This window comes from Atractosteus spatula, assembly GCF_055471065.1.
Source record: "Atractosteus spatula isolate fAtrSpa1 chromosome 10 unlocalized genomic scaffold, fAtrSpa1.hap1 SUPER_10_unloc_12, whole genome shotgun sequence".
Lineage (NCBI taxonomy): Eukaryota > Metazoa > Chordata > Actinopteri > Semionotiformes > Lepisosteidae > Atractosteus > Atractosteus spatula.
This window is the reverse complement of record NW_028296615.1, coordinates 92,501-106,152: the sequence shown is the minus strand read 5'-3', so window position 1 is coordinate 106,152 and position 13,652 is coordinate 92,501. Positions and strand designations below refer to the sequence as shown.

The 13,652-nt window shown below is 40.0% G+C and overlaps 1 protein-coding gene and 1 pseudogene across 1 annotated transcript in view; both read right to left on the bottom strand.

Moving 5' to 3' along the window:
- LOC148812976 (carbonic anhydrase 4-like) overlaps positions 1-13,652 on the bottom strand; it is a 127,315-nt gene that overhangs the window by 33,008 nt on the left and 80,655 nt on the right. The gene's annotated exons all lie outside the window — the stretch shown is intronic.
- On the bottom strand, positions 13,324-13,442 carry LOC148812984 (5S ribosomal RNA; annotated as a pseudogene).

Below are 13,652 nucleotides of genomic sequence, written 5' to 3'. Positions count from 1 at the left end.
TTTTTATTTAGGCTCAGATTTCAACTATAGATCGTATTATTAATAACCATAATAACAACCAACCAACAAAAACAACCATATAAACATAATACCAACCAAAAACATAGATAACGACCACAATACAAAATCAAATATATCAAACCAATATACTCTCGCAATTCCTACAATTATCATAATCCCGCCCCTTATGCAAAACCAAACCCTCCTCCCATCCCAGTTTCTCCTCTTTATCATAAACAAAATCCACTTCAATTTTCAACATAAAGCCTTACTGCTTGCTGGGTTTTTGAGGGGGGGTGTCTTTCGCTGGAAATCCCGCCTGCTTCTACTTTACGAGTACAACCCCCTCTCTGCAGGAGTGCTGGCTGTGACGAATTAAACCGGTTTCACAAGTATTGTAGGTACAGTGTTAACTGGTAGCTGGGCACCTCAATTAAGTCGCTTTAACATGCTAATGCATTGGTGTATCACTTTATTTTTTAACAAACATTTCTTTGAAAAAATGAAACGTTTCCCTTGGTCAGAGATTAAATAAAACCTCACTCGCACCAAACAAATTTATATTTCTAAATATCACAACATGATCGAATTTAAGTCTTTTTAATAACAATGAACAGTCACATATGCGTTACAAAATAAACATTTATATTGATTTGAATTGCGTTTTGATTTAAATCGTAAACTCGTGTTTAAATATATGTGTTTAAAGGCGATATACTGTAGAAAAGCGCTGATTCTTATGGAGTGTGTTCCGCCGGGGATTCAAAAAATTTATTTTTTTTAATCGTGTATCTAAGGAAAATTGCAGTATAACTTTGTTAATGCACAAACAGTGGCATGTTACATTATAATTTGGGTGTCTCCCCTTGCCAGAAAGCTCTAAATTGCATTTTGAGTGCGGTTTTTGACTTTTTCTAAATTGCAACCCATAAATAAAGCTGATAAAGCTTAGACTAACTGTATTCTAAACTGTATTACAACGTAAATTGCAAAAATGCACTTGGAATCTGTCCAAGCCCTCCTATGAAAATTATTTAAACTGCGACACGGATCACTCATCTCTAAATAAACTTTATTTTATATAGCGTTTTAGGCGAATAGGTAATTAGATTGCTCATAAACCTAATCGCTTTTTCTACATAAACACAGCGTGATTGCTCTCTGAAAATGCTTTTCCTTTATATTTAGGCTCAGATTTCAACTATAGATCGCATTATTATAAACTTTCTTGGAAAAATGTATTTTATGTAAACCATGTTTGCTATTAATTCATTTTGGGCTAAAATACGTTCATTGTCTTCCAATCGAGTCGAGTTGACATTAGAAGCTTGCCACTCCCGGACTGTTACACCAACGCATTAGCATGTTAAAGCGACTTAATTGAGGTGCCCATCTACCAGTTAACACTGTACTTCCTACAATACTTGTGAAACCGGTTTAATTCGTCACAGCCAGCACTCCTGCAGAGAGGGGGTTGTACTCGTAAAGTAGAAGCAGGTGAGATTTCCAGCGAAAGACACCCCCCCTCAAAAACCCAGCAAGCAGTAAGGCTTTATGTTGAAAATTGAAGTGGATTTTGTTTATGATAAAGAGGAGAAACTGGGATGGGAGGAGGGTTTGGTTTTGCATAAGGGGCGGGATTATGATAATTGGAGGAATTTGCGAGAGTATAATGGTTGATATATTTGATTTTGTATTGTGGTCGTTATCTATGTTTTTGGTTGGTATTATGTTTATATGGTTGTTTTTGTTGGTTGGTTGTTATTATGGTTATTAATAATACGATCTATAGTTGAAATCTGAGCCTAAATAAAAAGAAAAAGCAAGTGATTAGGTTTGTGAGCAATCTAATTACTTATTCGTTTAAAACGCTATATAAAATAAAGTTTATTATTAATTTGCTGGACAGAGCGGTGAACATTATTATGCATAAGACAAAGATAACGATCCTGATCAGTTTAGAAATCTGTGTACGCTGTAAGGTTTGCGATTTAAATCAAAACACGAATCAAAATCAAGACATTTAATATACATATACATACGGTATACAGTACAGTTTGCATACGGTAATATGCTTATGTTCCTAAATCAATCTCTTTTATGAGCATGTGTAAGGCATGGTGAATCGATTCTCAAAAATTACTGTACTTTGCATGATTGGAAACAAATGCGTGATTGCGAAATGCTGTGGTGTTACTTTTACAAAGACGGTCAATGAAAAAAAGAATGTGGACCAGGGCAATACTTTGAGTTTACAGCTTGTCCAAGGTCATTTATTATTAATACTATTAGTAATATCTTCGTTAAAGACTTTGATGGCTACAGCTCAAACATGAGAGGTTGAGCTTTATTAGCTCCACCTTGCGGAAATTCCGGATACTATTATTTTGCTAGCGGTATTTACCGGTAACTTGCGGTATTTACCGGTAACTTGCGGTAGACTGCGTACAGCATACCGGAAAATAATGCGGTATCGCCCGCGCATTTTGAATGGCTGCATCTGTACATTGTGACAAAAACAAATTTCAAGTCCATTATGAGCACACACAGCATATTAAAGATGGGTCTCTGCACTGTAAAGGAATCTTAGTAACTTTAGCTAATAAACCTGAAATGTCATTTCTTTTACTGCTTGTTCTTTAAGGTACTAACTCATTGACATTATGTAGATTAAAATAAAATTATTCACAAAGAAAAAGCATTTATCACAAATGTATCATGCCAAATAAACTCTAGTAATCAAGAGGAATTAAGAAAAGGAAACAAAACCATCCTTTGAGGATGCCAGATAGAAATGTAAACACACACTCAAACGTGGGGCCAATCTTACCAGAAATCAATTAACCCACCAATGATCTTGGACTGATGTCTGAAAACCAGAGCAAACAGTACAATATTAAGGTACTAAAGCTATTAGTAGAACAGATCTAGCTTCTCAACATAATACTTATGTCTGAACTTCATTGAATAGTGACACTTCAATCTTTCATATTCAATATTTTTCACAAAATCAACAGCTGAGAACAGACCGCCATATACCTTTATCCAGTGGTTTTCAGAGCAGAGACATCCGTGTGGGCAAGAGTTCTTTCCCTGAGGTCCACTGCACGTCAGCTAGCCACGTTCTGGCTGGGTCGTGTGTACTCCTGGGAACGTCGCCTGTAATGAATATTGGGGACTTTGTACAAATTAATAATGTGAGCATATTAATATGATTTGTGTTGAAGCCAAACATAGACAATCACTGTGAAAACTTGAATTCAACCTCCAGTGTCTGCTTTTGAAATGCTGATCATCACCCGTCTTCTGGCTTCTAGATGCACGTGTTAATGGATATTTCTTGTCTTCTTTTTTTCCCCCCCATATGCTCTTCTCTGTATCATTAAGTACTTCTGGGTCATTTCATGTACCTCGTGGCATCTTGGCTGGTGGTGAATGGCAGGCAGCTGCTCTAAAAATAACATGCCTATTAATATGATGTTGAAGACAAAACCAAAACAATACAACTTTGTTTTGCACTTTACAATTTATCACAAGCTTGTCATATTTACAGTCATCAACTGATTTAGGCTGCTGTTCCTGTGAAAAATGTCCTTTGTTTAAGAAAGATTCAATTTAAAATCTTTAGGTTTTAAATATAAACCACTGGCAATATGGTAATCACTTTTACAACTTTTAAGAAGTTGCAAGATAGCTCTACAACTATGTTGTCCTTAACTCATTCAGAAACTACCACTAATATTGTAAGAAATTGTTCTCTAGACTCTAGATCTTGTGGGCTCTGTTCTCGATGAATTGGAAAGGTGTCGTTCATGAAGTCCAGTACTCTGTCGATCTCTCTCTTACCAAGAGACTACCCATCTAACGCTGCAGGAAACTCCAGTGCCTGGTCTGGGAATGCTGGGCTATTCAGATTCTGTCAATAAATTTCAAGAATGGTTCACCTTTTTGTTTACACTGTGGCATTTCTTTGCAGTAACAATTGAGTGGGATAGTTATCTGCCTTCTATACTCTTCTGAAAATCATGTATCTTTTTAGCAGTCCCATATCCCTTCCTTATATCCTTGCTGATGAGAATGAGAAATGCTATTTTCAAGACATTAACACGAATATAATTTTTACATTAATTCCAAGGTACAAGAAAATGAATATCTTCAAAATATGCACTTTAATATACTTACTTAGTTTCTTTTTTGGAAATGGTCAGTGAACCAACCACTCCAGAGCTTGTCCTTCAACCTTGAAATTATTTCCTGGAAATGCTGTAATCACAGAGGAGCTCTTCTCCCCTCAACAATGTCCCTTTTTGTCACAGACAGAATTATGACAGGCTGTTCGTTGATTATAAATGACTTTCTTACAGCCCTTACATTGTCTTTTCTCTTTGATGGATTTATCCATCTTCTGATTTGCCTCCTTATCCGGGAGGCAGGCTCAGTGTTTTTCACGAGCATCAATGCACAGTTTTTGTGCAGGTTCATCTGAAAAGAAAAGACATCTCATGTCTCCCTCTGTCATCTGTGAGCTTCAGCAGTTGTCTTTGTGATGACCTTGCCATTGTAATCACACACCACCTCTCCCTTCTGGAAACACCTGGAAGTCACAAACTTCTTCCCCTTCACAGGATCGTCAGTGATGCTCAGGCCTTCCCAGATTTGATACTTTATCAACTTTTTAATTTGCATGCCATTTGGTGGCAGTCCTGTGTTGGGCTTCCACTTCTCAAGCACTTCAGACACTGTTGATACATTGGCTGACCAGTCCATCTTCTCCGTCTCCTTTCACAGCTGCTGACCTGGGCATTACAGCGCAGTTTAGTGAAGTAAAGATGAAACGGCTGATAAAACACAAATAAAATGCAATTAAGGTACATTCCAGATTTTCTTAAATACCGTACATGATTGGAGCTATGCAGGTGGAGGTCTTTTGTTCGGTATTAACATGGATTTTAATTGGCTTCTATGAAAATTGGCCATGGTGTGAGTGAGTCCTGTGATGGACTGGTGTCACATTATGGGTGATACAGTACTTTGCATCCACTGCTTGCCAGGATGGTTCCAGTTCTACCACAACCCTGAATTGAGTGGATGGGTATATCAATGTAGCCATCAACTTGCATGTTCCTCTTCTTCACTCAATGCAAAGGAAGCCAGCTGTTGTTTGAGGTTTTGTGCTCTTTAACAGGAATTATGACCATTTTTGTGCCCACTTGTTGAAACAACACTTTCTTTGCACCCATTCCTCAACCTGTAATAGTGAGAAAATAAAAATGAATACACCAAACTGTAAAAATCCCATATATGGAATTTCTTACTTTTGTTGTATGAAAGTATTCTTACTGTCATGTTCTTTACCACCCCGGGATGCTACAGGTGCTTCAGCTGGAGAAAGGCCTGCAGGTAATACAGTACAAGAAGCTGCTCAGGCGAGGTGATGTCTTGCCCAGTCTGTGCAACACATCTCTCTTTGCAACCATCAACACCTTCCAGCAATCCTTTGTACTTGGTTCTGGACTCTGCAACTGTCTATATCTGTGGGAGAAATTAATACTCATCAACTTTTTTTGTATTCAAATTAAAAGTACAACTGAAAGAAGTTTTAAAATGAAAATGACCTATTTTTAGTAATCTCTTGGCAACATTCTTACTGTTCTTCTTCTGAATATCCTTTAGGATACTTTGGAAGTTGATGATGAGGTTAGCCAGGCTGGGATCCTCTACTTTCACACTGATATCATTTAGGATGTAGCCCGGAAAATGGTTTATGTTCTTAATATAATTAGCAATGATTTGGTGAGACAGTCCAGTGGTCTTCATTTGGTTACAATAATTGTTGTTTTGGATAGGCCCTTTACAAAGTTTAAGGAAGATGCAGATGGATCCATAAAAACAGGAATCTGGAAACATTTTCTACCTGACAAATGTAGAGTCACTATGTTTATGGCTGAGATTTCACATGGGTGAATTTTAAGCTAAGGAGTAAAAACATGTGCTATGGAAATATCACTGCTCAATTTTAAATGCCTTTAAAAAATAAATACCTCCTGAGAGCAATCTGCCACTTCAAGATCCTTGGTAAGGTCCTGTTTAAACCCAGCCAGGTGAGGAGCATCCAGGGAGTGCGTTCTGTCCAGTCCAGCCTGGGTCACCGTCTTCCTGAGAGCCTGCTGATGGCTTTTAAGAACTGGGGGACAGTAGGAATACAAAATACACATTTAACATTTTTACTTCTAAGACAAACTAGAATACAAGTATAAAACAAAAGATACATTTGGAAAAAATAGAAAGTTCTCCAGAACTCACATCTTCCCCTTCCTCTTCCACTTCAGTCTCTGGCATCTCTTCCTCCTGGACAGCAGCCTCTTGCTCAGGGCACCTGGACCACCGGATATATAATTTTAACATACCCTCACATAAAGGTAAAGGTTAGAAATGAAACAGAAGAACCCTTATAAATTATAAATATCTTACCTTGCTGATGTGTCTTCAGGATTCCACATAAAACAGTCCATGGACCCATGGACTCCGCCAGTCTCACATTCTCACCACACATGAGCCCTATGCTCTTGTAATCCCCGACCTGCCCATTCCTCAGGTGATTCAACAAGTCCTTCCTGGCCTGGAGAAGGACCTTGCTGATCTCCTCTGCTGAGGCTCATTTCATACACACCCTCTTTAGGTGAAGAGGAAACTGGTCAAATGTCTTCAGGCAGGTCTTGCACACCAGAGGAATCCTCATGGGTCTCTTTTGAAAATAAATAACTTTTGTGTAAAGGAACAAGTCAAGACTGTTTCAGTTTCTTAACCGAGACTTAATTTTCTCTCCAATAGCTTCACCATATTGTTTATTGTATTTTTATCAGAATTATACCTTGCTCTAAAATAATGACTTTATAAAACAACTTAACTCTTACTTGGTCTTGTTCGCAGTCTTTCCAGTAGAAGTCGTTGTAGAATTTAAAAACTGCTGTGATAATTTGATCTGCCCGAGTGTCCTTCCCTAACCCAGTATTGATAGCTTGTGTACTGTAGGGTCCAAAGGTGGTGTTCTGCAATTTCCTCCCATAATGTTTCTTTGATCAGTTGGAAGCAAGTGTGAAAGCTTCCTCCCAGTGGGGAAGCTCAAGATCCTCTAGTTGTATGACAGATTTTGCTCTTCGAGGATCTGCAGTGTGGTGTGAAGCCAATTTTTGGCATTGCTTACCAGCTTCAAATATGTGAGTTTGGGTGGCTTGGCAGGTTTTATGAGTTCCTCGGTCTTCCGTCGTAGGCTGGCGGGTGCTCGGTTCTCCCGTCCAATAAAACTGCTGTGTTTTGTAAATGGTGGACTGTTTGGATCATTTTGTAGATGATCCTGGTTCCTTGTTGGAAGGTATCCTGTCTGTTTGACATGTTTGTTGTGTAGGCAGTGTGGAGGGTGACCGTACGGTTGCGTGCGTTGTCAACTCTGGATTGATCCATACTTACCATTTAAATGCCTAAAGCTTCGTTGACACCGTTAGGTTTCCACTGTTAGGCAGCTTTACCTCTGTAGAATCTGTGGCTCCATAGGAAGACAATCTTGCCTTTCTGTGTGTCGGTATGTTTTTGCCTGGGTCTTCTTCAGGCATTGTTCTGGAACACTGTGTCCATGCTGGCCTGTTTTTATCCTGTTTTGTAAGGGGCAGTGTGTTGTAGTTCCTCCTAGGGGGCTAGTTTGTATCCTATGGTCTGTGTTCCTTCTGTACGTTTCTGTATGAGTAGGTGCAGTTTCAGTTGGTGAATGGGTTTCTGTTTTCCTTGGGGGGGATTATGCATGGACCATTAACATCTCAATAGGCAATCAGGGTCTTTTGTTTTCCTCCCTAGTAGGACTGTGCAAGCTGTGCGAGTTTCCATAGCTGATTGGTTTCAGTTATTCTTCTGTTTGTTGCGTGTTAGTATGGTGAAGAGTTCCAGTCCCTGTAGGATCTGGCTAGTTAGGAGAGGGGAACAAAGCTCCTTCTCCCAGATTTTATCCGAGAGGGGACCATCTGGGACAAGGAGAGCACTCTCCTTCCAACGACTAAAACCCTCCTGGTTTTTCTGATGTTCAGGTCTTGTGTAAAGATAGTATTAAGTCTTTTGATCCACTCCCTTTCCTTTTTCTTTCTTTCTATCTCTGTCCAGTTGGGGTTGCTTTCCAGTCCCGTGGTTCCTGATGTACCTGTGTTGTGTCAGCTGGGTTCGGATGGAGTTACCCGTTCCCCCCCCACATAGGTCACCCCGCACTTTTTGCACTGGATGCTGTAGATGGCGTTATTGATGTTTTCTGAGAGTGCCCTTTGCAACTGGAAGATTTCTTTAGTTTCTTTGTTTTGGATCGTTGTTTTCTGTTATGAAATGTTTGGCTCTTGGTGTATATGATCTGTTGTGTACAGGTTTTAGCTTGCTTTGGACTAATTAATGCTGAAGGTTTTTGTTTTTTTCTGTGTGCAGATATGATTTTGTGCTCCCTCAGTATGTTTGTGTTTTCTAATATCATGGTTTTTGGTTGGTTTTTATGCTGAGTTGAGAATATGATGTGTTGAGGGGTATTTTTCTGTCATCTGGAGTTTTTCTATTTAGAAATGTTCGTGCCACATTTTTGAGGAAACTTTGTGTGTATCTTCTCTGGCATAAAGCTTGGAAGAGTGTGTATTTGGCTTCCTCAAAGTCTTGTTGTTGTGTACAGATTTTGTGGAAGTGTAGGAGTTGTGATTTTACCAGTCCTTTTAAAGTATGTTTTGGGTGGAAGCTATCCTTGTGCAGTAAGCCGTGTGAATGTGTCTTTGAAAAATACCTTGATGTCCAGTTTGTCTGTGTTGTTGAAGGAAGAAACCTTGTATGTGGTGGTGTCTAGGAAGTCTATCAGGCTACCATGCTTGGTGTATTTGAGTTTAATGGACCTGTGGTGTGTGTTGAGGCTGTTAATGATTTCTTGTAAGGCTTGATATGTGCTGCCTATATGTTTATTTTTTATTTCTTTGCCCTGGGATGGACTGGTGTCCTTTCCAGGGTGTAGCCTGCCATGTGTCTATTTCTTGCCACGTTTTAAAGTAGAGTTACAATCTTACTATTTTTTCAGTTTTAAATTGACATTTACAAATGTATATTGAAGCAGCTACCCACCTGAACTAAACTATCTCAGCATGTGTAGTCTGCAAAGGAACAAGTAATAGGTTTATTCCATACTGAAAAGAGAAGAGAGAAAACTCAATGTTTCGGCTGTGAAGCCTTCTTCAGGTGTGAGAAAGACAGGGCAGATTACAAAGATTAAATAGCACAGAAGAACAAAAGCTGGGAGAGGGGAGGAGGCAGGAGCAGCAGAGAGGCCACTCAGGAAGTGCAAAATGGAGAGAGGTGAAGAAAGGTGTGAAGTCAAAACCTGCAAGAGAATAGAGAAGATTATTTTAAAATAAGTCAGTCATTGAGAGATCCTGGCTATTTGAGGTGAAAAGAAAAACTATGGGCTTGGAGAAATCTTTAACCTTCCCAGCCCTAATATGTTCTCTGAAGTGTTCTCCTGGTCTCCTTTCGGTTTCCCAAATGTAGATAGCTGGGTATTTTTTGCAAGAGATACAGTAAATGAGATACAGGATGTTGTCAGGGTTATCCGGAATTGTCCTGTGATGCCCTGAATGTCGGTAGATATGTATTTGCAAGTGATGCAGCGAGTGCTATTGCAGGGGACGGTGCTGAGTGCGAGGGAGCTGTGAACAAGAAGCTTATGTGGTGGTCAGCGATAAGAGATGATTGGGCGGTCGGAAAAAAGAGTACCAATGGAGGGATCGTCCTGTAAAATGTAGTCATTGTTAATGATGGTCCTGGGGATAGAAATTGGGTTAGGGTGGTAGGGAAACACCGAGGGAATGCAGTTGTGAGACTGGGAGTTCCTGATTGAGTTGATGATCCGAGGGCTGTTTTTGGCCCGGGAGTAGAATAAAGCGACACCTTTCATCAAACTTTTTGACAGGTACCACGCCCCCTTTTTCAGCCAATGGGAGGCCGCCATGGGCAGATGTCCTGCCCCCTTATCGGCCAATGGTGCAATGTTATGGGTGGATGTCCCGCCCCCTCCAGAGCCAATGGTGTGTCATAATGAGTGTTGTTGTCCCGCCTTCCACCCCGAGCAGCCCCAGGCCTCAGGGTACAAATGCCCACCACCGCATCCCCTTCGATTTATAAATAAGTGTGTGAAAGCGCGTATTAGCGATGAGGGATGGAAGGTGATAATGTCTGCTGCAGGTTTGAATGCAATCTATTATAACCCTAGGGAATCGGCGGTGTGGGAAGTCTGGTGAGGGCCGCGAGTTTCCGGGATGTGAGCACACACACACACACTGACTGAGTAAAGTGTCACAGAAAGAACTCGCAGGACAAATAGCATGTGAAATGTGAACCACTTTATTTCATCAGTAGGTTTTAAATTACAGAAACATCCCAGTATACACTTTTAAACTTTTCACACACATTACAGACTACTGCTTGCAATCGCCAATTAAATGTTGGTGCAGAAAATTAGTTGTAGCTATCGCCCCAACATTGTTCAGAAACTCAGCAGCATCTGAAAAAGCATTCATAACGCCCTTTCTCTCGCCATTTCTATAGCCGTGAACACCGAACTGGGCGACCCTAACAGAGAAAATAAATTAGCCTGAGTGATCAGAGGGACGGTGTTACCACAGGATCTATGTAAAATACGTTGTGTTTTGGAATACACACCGCTGAATCCGCCAGGCTTCAGTTTCTGATCTGAAAACATCAGAATCGCAGTAATTTCACTCATGTTCTTTACATGCACATCTATCTCTTTAACAAATTCAAGGACATTAGTATTCAGTTAATTGATTTTCATTTCAAGCTTTGCAGAAAGAAGAGTGTAAAGCACTTTTTGTAAGAATTCTTACGTATACATTCGAAATTTTTCATTCTTCTCACGATGGCACACCTGTGTCTGTAAAACAGAGTGAAAGCTCTATTCACATTGCGAGTATTTCACAGCCCTGGTTTTACATAGATCTTTTTTCTTTTCTGTAAAAATATGTATAAATAAGTATAAAATAAGTTTTGCAACGCACCAAAAGTCACGTGTAGTATTTTTCCATCTACCTTTACAAGTAAGGAGCGTACATACTCATATGGCGAGCGGTCGTCAATTATTTTTCTCAGCAAGTGCTTTATACTCCGCTCAGTATCATCTGTAAAAGTATAGGCACCCAGGCCACTGGCGATGTACAGAACAGCCGATAAAATTCGGGCTAAACTGAGACACTTATAAATTTCTAATGCGGCAAACAACACATCTTTGTACTGTAACATGACCAGGGGAAGGGTCATTCATAACAGGTATTTTCGGAATGACCTACTTAAAATACTAGATATGGACCTTAGCAAAATGGCTGCCAAAAAGAATCAGCTGACCGGTACATGGAAAGGGTCTACCCTGAGAAACAATGAGACACAGCTGAGCCACATCAGGAACCAAAATATAAGTGCCCCGGAGGCAGTGAACAGGGCGGAAGCCGATAAGGTGAATGCGGTTTGGAGGAAAAGAGAGGAAAGAGGTGTATGTTAAAGATCGGGCTAAAGAATAACGGACTACTGAAAGGAGAAAAGGTTTATGGTTTTTGGATTACGGACACTGGATAAGGATACATCGCGGATTGGCTTTATTACGGACTTTTGGAACTCGGATCGGATCAGGATTAAGGGAACGGATTACGGACTGTATTTGGAAGATAGTTGGAGGAAGAAAAGCCACGAAACTCAGGAAAGAAAAGTGTGGTGTGAGTACTACTTTCATTTACATAAACTTTCCCCCAGAGACACCACAGTACCCATCCGCGCACCCGACAACTAGGCATGTGTGACCCCGTTGACCTGGATGATTAATCAAACGGGCCGCGCATTCATCAACCACAACCCCCTTTAAACAATGGTTGAAGGTGCAACATACCACCGACTTTACAATCTGATCCATAGCATCGGGCTCATTAGAGCCATCGATAGCTAAACTAGGTTGAATATCATCATTAATCACATTTTGGTGAACACACATGAACAGACACGAAACATTCAAGCTTGATGGTAGTTTGAAGATTGATGCGTCGACCTCTTCATTATTCTATTAAAGGAAAAAAGAAAAGGAAGGCTTAACAAAATAAATAGGCATGCTTTTTACCTAAAATATTTACAATTGTAATGCCTCTTTTGTGTTAGAGTTTTTCGTTTGCTTCGAACTTGCTGTGGTTTAATATTTACCATTTGTAGCAACTCTTCATCAGTCGTTGACGGACCCCCAACACCTGAATCACCGTCAGAGTTCACATGACAGCCACTGTCACACACCACTGAGTGCTGGGTCAGCTTTTGCTAAAAAGAAGACAAAGTGTTGAAAACGAAATACGCTAAACGCAGATTGAAAATACAATTCCACTATCAGAAAAAATATTTTAGCAACCTACTTCTTCAGTTTGCATAGCAGAGGAATCCGATGATTCACTACTCAAAGAAGCCATCTTCGCAGCAGTCAATATCGGGGCCTGACAGCTCAGGTGTCACACTTCAAAACCGGCAAGTCGGCTAATTTAAGCATAAACTCCAAATTTGTAACCATGCCTACATAGCTCAAGACATTTTTCAAATGGTTGTGATGTTTTAGAACGCCCCACCATATCCCCCACCCCAAAATCACACGTGTTTTATCGAAAGTGAAAAGTAATCACGTTGAATTAAAATATGTAAGCTTATTTCAATGACAAATTCTCAACAACTTTTCAAAAGTTTGAAATGATTTTCCACGTACCGTGAACGTAAAGTCTTTAAACCTTAAAAATATTAACATGCAACCCAAGCCTCAAATGATGTGTTTCTCTAGAAAAGAAATTACATTGAATCAAAAAATGTAAAACTTATTTTATCTTTTGAGAAGAGCGTTGTAGGGCAGGTCTTTATATTTTAGTGGATAGGTCATAAAAGTGTTAAAATAATTGAATAAGACACATTTAGCAGCGATAAATTATACGCACGAGCAAAAATTGATATTTATAACGCTTATAGATTTTAACAATATAACAGACTTTACTAAAATGTTTACTTTTAAATTAAATATTACATCACAACATGTCCACACCCAGGCACCTGCCGTTAAAGGTTATGGGATGTAGAGATACAGTATATAAGGTTCATGATGAGAATAAAAAACGCTCATGCTAATACACAAGCACATGTGTCTCACCAAAGCTGACAAATAAAAAGCCAAAAAGCCACACTGCACGTGTTAACAGGAGAATGAGCGAAGATTGGGTGCCTCGTGCAATTAAAGGCTTACAACACCTGGTATTCCCAGGCGATCTCCCATCCAAGTACTAACCAGGCCCATCCCTGTTTAGCTTCCAAGATCAGACGAGATCAGGCGTGCTCAAGGGGGTGTGGCCGTAAGCAAGAACAAGGCTCGCTGGCACCCTTCTTATAGAGAGGACAGCTCCGTCACCTCTTTTACGACGCTGCTTTTTTTCCCTTGCGTTTTTCTCTTCTTCCCACATTCTCTCTCTTCACTGCCTTCGTCCCCGCTCTATTTCACATCAGCCTTTCACTCTTGCTTCTTTCCAATGAGGATGGAGCTGCGGGAGAAAGGGCGCTATAGAGGATCG